General features: G+C 36.3%; 1 long non-coding RNA gene across 1 annotated transcript; it reads left to right on the top strand.

Moving 5' to 3' along the window:
- Nucleotides 1-689: 689 nt before the first annotated feature.
- Nucleotides 690-3,633, top strand: LOC108665116. Its single transcript, XR_001930416.1, has 3 exons — nt 690-774; nt 2,652-2,813; nt 3,525-3,633. It is a non-coding gene; the product is annotated as an uncharacterized LOC108665116 (long non-coding RNA).
- Nucleotides 3,634-8,032: the final 4,399 nt, after the last annotated feature.

The following is an 8,032-nucleotide window of genomic DNA, read 5'->3' as shown; positions in this document are numbered from 1 at the left end:
TAGATTTCATTATTAAGCGAAATTTTTTCTCGCTAACCTAAATTGCAACGTTTCCGAAACATTCTTTTTTTAAAAGATTTTCTTGATTCTAGTTGATAATTAAAACAGGGCTAGAATTATTTCAGAAATAATTCGATCAGTGTCAACAAATGTAAAGAGTTTCAACACCAAACCACCTCGATATACTGGTCATGGCTTGAACGATAGCCCACCGCGCTAAATTCCCTCTGAAACAATTAGAATGCTTACACAGCAAAATAAATAAGGATAAAATTCCAGAAACTAAGAATTTGAATTGACATAGTTTTCCGAATTTTTTTATTTGCTATAAACGTTGAAAAGGATCAACTTCCGACTATAGGTTGTTATGCCAGGTATGATATTTCCAGAGTCGGCAGCTGCTTGTCGCTATTGGACTATTCACATGCTCGCAGTATGTCAGTTGGGGCATTTCAATACTGATACTAGGCAACTACAGCCATGAGCTTCATGACTTTTTATGAATAAATTTCGACTGCCATATATAGGAGATGTCACATTCTTTATCCATAATTAAATTATGACTATCTGAGTTGCAAGCCACAAGTTTGTAGTTCATTAAAGAATAAATCACGATATGAGTTCCGTCGGCCATAAGATCAGACACTACTACATGTGCATTGTGTATACCCATGATAAATGTTTGCTACCCACCCTGCCTGAACGGCGGTAGGTGTGCAGGCCCCGGGACATGTGTCTGTCCAGAGGGCTTCACCGGACCCACCTGCAGCAAGCGTAAGTACCCTGAGAGTGGGCGGTAGGTGGGCTACAAGTGGGCCTGTCATTGACTGAATTAAAGCCTATTAAATCTTCTCAACGTAGCCAAGTAGCGGAAAACACACGGGCAGCATAGAAAAATCTTCGATTTCTCATTGAGAAAATTTACGATGGCCTCGAATTCAATCCAGGACTGGGCTAAATAGATGTAATGTAGGCCGGAATGTTTTGAGCATTTAAAATATGATGCACAGAGCACATGTACGGTGACTATGTTGGTAGTAGTGCTCACAATGTGTGGCATACATTCAAAATCCTTCAAAGTATTAATTCTATTTTCCAAAAAAATACTACTTATTTCCATTATAGTCAAGTCAAGTAATTAAGAAGGGGTAATTATCCAACAAGTATTATGTCGAAACTTTCGGAGACAAATCAAGAGCATGCACGAAGATCGATATTCTTTATTTATGAGAATATAATGGCCATTGTTTTCACGTCGCAACGCGTCAATAATTTTTCGCTTGCAATTTACTGTGCTTGCTCTTGACTGACCAGAGAATCTTTCCATCGATCACGCACAATAACAGTGCCCAAGAAAATTGCTAAACTTAGGATAGATAATTTATCCAATGTAGGGGCCCCCACTTGCGTGGTTTGTTCCAGCCATCCTTTTTAATATCGGTGGAACAGAAGGCGCCGGCCGTAATGGATGCAATAACTCTACGGAGGTGTGCGCCGGCATCCCATTTTACTGCAATGATAAAGATTCAAGCTTCTAAATTTTACCTTTCTCTGTTGGTTTCGAAATTATGCTTCCGAAACGAAGTTTAAAAAGCTCTTTGTTTCGACTAACTAGGGACAGTTTCTTTGCTTCTCATGGAATTGACCAGCTTGAGCGAAATCCTCGGTACAAAACTTGAGTTTGAATGGGAATACCACTTAGAAAATTTAACTTCCGTCTAGAAAGAGTGAATAGGTCGTAAGTTTGTTTAAATTGGTTATGTCGCAATTACTATTTATTTATTGGATATGAATGCCATGAATTTTTTCTTTCAAGTTTTGCGGCTGTTGTTTTTGAATGGCCAAAGTGTTCGGAAGCTGGACGATTAAAGGGTTTGTTGTGCTCTGAGAAAACGCTTAGATTGCACGCGCTGTGCCGACCGGATTGTTTGGCTGGCAATCAGATCTTTTCTTGCTTGCATTTATTATACTTAAGAACATCTTAATTCAACAGGCAAAATACTCGTTTATTTTTCTGCTTGGGCACAAAGGAATTTTCGTAAGACAGGATGAGCAGAACAATTAGGTTTGTTAAATAACGACTTCGAGAACTAGAGGTTTTGATATTTTTTACAATTCACATGCAGAACTCTGTTTGTTTGGGGTGAGGTATGGCTTCACAACTCCAAGCCCAAGATACTACTAGCAAATAATTAAGATGATACTTACAAATGCTTCTTCTATAAAAAGAATAAACATATCAACGATGCCCAGATTTATATATTGCTAGTGATGATTATTAAATTCGAGTACAGTAATTCAAACCCTTGCAGTAATGTATCATTTACGACATTGATTCTAATAAAAATTTCATTCCATGATCGCCTAGATTCCTATTTCTTGATTTAGTATATTATATATTATTGCATTATTATATTATTATTATATTTGTTTAATTATTTATTTTTTAAGTTATTATATTATAGTGCATTATTATATATATTATTCTAGATTTAATAGTGCATATGTTTGGCCTCTTTTTCGCTTTTAAATTTATGGCGAACATGTGATGTAAGCAGACTAATAATTATGTATCATTGGTGCTTTATGTTTTCTTCCATAATTATTTGCTTACTATTAGAAATCATTTTTTTTCAATTCACCCCATGAAGGGTATTCACTGAGTATCGGAGGCACCCGCTGCGTGTTCCCATTCTACTACCGTGGCCGCCTCCACCACAACTGCATCGGAGAGCTGGTCTACGGTCCTGATGCTGCTCCCGAGACCGAAGACAGTCAAGCACTCCTGCACATTGATGACGGTTTGTTGACCGGTGAGGGAAACGCAGCATGCATTTCTGTATCATTTGGACACGACATTCCATGTCATTTCTGTATTATTTGGAAACGACATGTCATGTCATTTCTGTAACATTTAGAAATAACATTTCATGTCATTTCTGTAACATTTGGAAACGACATATCATGTCATTTCTGTAACATTTGGAAACGACATTCCATGTCATTTCTGTAACATTTAGAAATAACATTTCATGTAATTTCTGTAACATCTGGAAACAACCTTTCATGTCATTTCTGTAACATCTGAAAACGACATTCCATGTAATTTTTGTCATTTGAACATGACATTCTGTGTCATCTCTGCGTCATTTGTACTCGATCGCAACCTGTATCGCATACATTAGATGAAGGTTGCTTTCTTTAATAACGTGATTTACTCTGATTTGTTCAGGTGAAAATAATTCGAATTAAGACCGAAATAAATATTTTATTTTTAAACGACTTTCACAACACAATTATTCTGAAAAGTGGTTTAGCCTCGTGCGGTAAAAAACTTAAACAATATTTTTATTCCATTTGATAGATGACGAACTCTATTTACTTTAGCAAGCCGGCATATTTCACACCTCGTTTGATCCGCAGTTGAAAATGACTCATATCATGTCTAACATTGTTGTAGTTAACATGTAAGAGTGCAGTTTAAATTATTCCGACGGCTTCACACTTCTACAATGTTTTCTCAGCAGACAATGAGACACTGTCGCGTCCTCCAGCTGGAGGGGCGGGCCCATGGTGCGCCACCACCGTCGACGTCTTCAGGAGGCCCCTGCAGTGGGAGACTTGCGCTGGGGTTGTAGGTGAGTCTTCAACTTGTGCTGGGGATGTAGGTGAGTCATCGTTTGTTAAGGAAGTAATGGAGAAAGCAATCATGTACTGGTTTTGTTCAATTATTCATTCATCTAGAGAAGTTTGTCATCTACATGAAAAATTGGTGTAGTATTATTGGCTTTTTGTATCGGAGAGCGTTTTTGATATAAAAATAGATGATTTAAAACATTTTCATGATGATTCTATACTTTACATGACTTCACATGTCGAAGTCGTGCATGATCCCGACAAAGTATAAAGACTTCACTCCCATCATTTCATCGCTTCATTTACTAAACTTGGCTGATGGATTTTAGTTGTGACTAATTCTTTCAAACTCGCTTCATTGACTTTTGCCCAGTATGCGTACACAAAACAATAATATTAAAAATGAAATTATTTTTTCAAAAATCGTAATGCATATGAATATCACCAAAAAATAGATTTTCCTAAAACGAATTTGTTTTTCTATTTTTCCTTTTGACAAACTATTGTATGCAAGATAGATAAGTACCACAGTTTTGAATGGAATTCATTTACAGTGTAGGCAGAGCCAACTCAACATATTTAATAAAAACATTGTGACGCTTATTTCGTTCGCAACGATTGTGAAAAAAATCATAAGTAAGAAAATCAGAAAAATTACAAAATGCGGTTAAAAGGAGAAATGTTTTTTTATGCCATTCTGATTTGTCCTGCATGACTGTACAGGAAATTACGGGCTTATTAATAAGTATGAAACTATGTAATGAGTGATTTTTTTAATTAAAGTCACTGAAGAATGATGCATTTAATGAATAATTCATTCAATGAAGAATCCATTCAATGAATAATTTATTCAATAATAATTTCAATTAATAATTCATTCTTTGACTAATTAATTCAATGACTAATTCATCCAATGACTAAATTCATTCAATGGCTTCTATATTATGATTGTATAAGGAATGAATTATTCATTCAAGGAATGATTCGTTGATTCAGAGTAGTTTGTGATCTCAAAAAAAGTGTTGGAATGTTTCCGGCTGAGATCATGGAAGGTTGTTTCGATATCACTACAGATAATTAATTTAGCTGCGTATATAATCTTCCGGCAAGCTATTATAGACATATTATTTATTTCGCAAAAATCCTAATTATCTGCGTGGTCTTTGTACTCGATTGTTAATTATTCAAGATCCCTTTTCCCACCAAAATTTTCATAAAACGAAAAAATTTATGAATATACTTCTCATATTCTATACTCGCGTTCCTGTTTTCTGTAAATGCCGCAAGATACTACATCCGTGTTCTCATTCGCACCTACTGACCGTAGCTGCCAGTTTCAGTTATACGTATGGCATCCTAGGCTCCTGGATCGCTTAAGTCCTTTTTATGGGACATTTGTGCACCATTAACTGGCCCAATCGCCGGCATCTTTGGTTTAGACGAGACTGTTATCGGCGAGCCGCATTACGATGACTTCGCGTTTTTCATGATCCGGCTGATTCGGATAACAAATGGCCTTCCTACCGCGCTACAAATCCGCCATCGAGAATCAATGCTACCGGAAATTCGGCGGGCTTTAACGCTTGTTTGCTTCCGGTAGATATTCTGATTGAACACATACTTTCAAAGAATTTTCAGTTATGCTTGCATCCAATCTGTTTCACGGCACATTTTGTACTTATATTCAGGTTGAATTCATTTCCGCTGTTTTAATCGTTATCGTGCTAGCTTACGCAAAATGTTTATTTTAAATTCATCTGATATGCATCCTTAGAAATAACAATGTTTACTTGAACAGCGAGGCCTAATAATGTATATTACTTTGAAATTACCTCTATGGGCGAGTGTAAAGTTTCAATCAGGACGACTCGAATTAGATTCGATCAATTTCCGCCCACGACTACCGCCGAACCTCAAAGGAGAAATGAAAGCCGGATAAACAAGTATCTATTAACCAGAGACAACTACAACAATAATGACTAACGGAACAGCTAACTAATTAACAGTTTATAACATGAACAGATAACTACGAATAATAGGCACACGGAACTGCAGATACACGTAACTTTATAAAGAAACGATATGCTGAAGGAACAATAAGCTTAGGACGCAATATGCTGAAGGCAACACGCAGATGACACTATATGCTGAAGGCAAAACACAGATGACACTATATGCTGAAGGCAAAACTCAGATGACACTATATGCTGAAGGCAAAACACAGATGACACTATGCTGGTCGCCAGGCCGCTTGGTGTGCAACCGAAGTCAGCGACGACGGTACAGCCACTCGATGGGACTTTTGTGACCTCTCCTACGGTGAGTAGTTTGTCGTCACCGTCAGTCCCATGACACAGTGAGTGGTCTGGCATAAATGTTACTTCCATGTTACGAAGAGTTATCCATCGTGAACGTAGATTCCGAAAAACCACGGAGCCACAACAACAAAAATGTATATTATTAAAGTAATATAAATTATTCATTAAATTCAAATATTCGAATTCAAATATCATATGATATTATTATTATTATTTATCAAAGAGCTCTCCTGTAAATGTATCATGAATCCTCGAAAAAATCTCCAATCAAATGGCAAGCTGAAGTTTGGCATTAAGATTGGCGAACAATAAAATATGAAATATGCCAAAACTTGTGAAGATTGAGGAGTTGGTTGCAGCGTTCGTGCTAGATCTTCTTGCATGCTGGTGTTATGGTGTTACGTGCCCTCAGGATACTATAAAAGTAAATAGCCTTGAAATTCACCGCTGACTCGGCTGCTTTGTTTTTGCTTTCATAACTGCAGATTTATGACTATTAAGTCCCTATTCAACGAACCATCATGGAGTAAAGTTAATCGATAGTTGATTAATTTTTTATAATTAGCAATTTTAAGGTTTTCCATACCCTTCTACGTGATATATCATCCACTGTGAATTATTAATTAATTGTGTGACTTGTGCAAACTGAAATTCGTTTGATGATTTGAGTGACATAAAACATAATTACTTGCTTTTACACCCAATCTTCTTTTTTCAGGACTGAAATCCGTGACGCTGACGTTCCAAGGAGCGGCGTGTCACTTCCCCTTCAGGTGAGCACCTAAGGGCTGAAAAAATTCCGTGACGCTAACGTTCCAAGAAGCGCTACATTTTCTCCTAGGCGAAAATCGTGCAGCTGCGGAAATATTGTGAAGCTTATAATATGTATAGTTTTTGTAGCTCATTTTACGACCCCTTTTCCGTTTTTTGAGCTTGTTGTATCAATGTGCCTGTAAATGCAATCTCAAAGAAATGTATCAATTCCGACAAATCTTTACATTCCGAGTCATTTCAACCTTTACTTGGTTGTATCTAAATTTAATTGTAAGCAAAATTCATGTGTCAGAAGCAAATTTGCACTCAAATATGTGCATACAGTTATTACTCATAACCCTTCCATGTTCACTGCAGGATTCTATCAAGAATATAAGTAAAAATATCACTGAAACATTCAAGTGTTTCGGTTTTTAATGAGAAATATTCTTTTAGCTGAAAAAATACAACTAAGTTTAAATGCCATTAATGGTTTTTTATTTGTGTTGAGTTTTGTATGAATTAAATGCTCATGAATAATTCAGCAGGGGAAAATTGATTTGAAGTGAGGTAAATTATTTTTGTATTTTTATTAAAAATTTTAAGTGTAAAAATGTTTAGTTCAATTTCAAAGCGATTTAAGCACAGGATTAATTTAAGAATTTAAAAATCATCATTTGCGGACGTCTAAAAAAATTTCACGGAATATAACTCTAGATCTAGATTATTCTCGGATCCAAGTCTCGATGCACCTTTGTCTTCTGTGTTGATATAAGCAACGAAAACATTGACTCAACGCAGACGAGCGTGTGGTTTCTGGCTGATACTATGATACTATACGCGTTTCATGGAAACCGCTCTTTTCTTTGCCTTCATTTCCACATTGATCCTATACCGTGTTTCTGAATCTCTTTGATCTAAATTCCTTCGTGCCTAATTCCCATGGGTACAATGGCTTGAGTGTATTTTGGAAATATATTTGCCTCCTCTTCAATGCATGCACCGATGCAAGAATAATTTTTTCAAGCGTATGGACATCTAGAGTGCTACTCTCTATTCTCTATTGGCACGGCTATAAATTATAAAATTACAATCAATTGTATGTTATTTTCGACGTTCAATAATAACGAACAGTCTGAAGTTAGTTTTTAGTTCCATTTTCCGTGAGCGTGCATACAATTCCCTCGACAAAGTAAAAGGGTTATAAAATATATGTTCAAAGTTCCTTAGCTATAGGGTAACGTGGGGCAGCGCGCCCCCCACTTTTTTTAAACTAAATTTTTGATGAAGTTTTAATTGATACGAGGTGGTTCTTTGTTTTGTTT

The sequence above is a fragment of the Hyalella azteca genome, unplaced genomic scaffold (assembly GCF_000764305.2).
Source record: "Hyalella azteca isolate HAZT.00-mixed unplaced genomic scaffold, Hazt_2.0.2 contig4636, whole genome shotgun sequence".
NCBI lineage: Eukaryota > Metazoa > Arthropoda > Malacostraca > Amphipoda > Hyalellidae > Hyalella > Hyalella azteca.
This window is presented reverse-complemented; position numbering and strand designations above follow the sequence as displayed.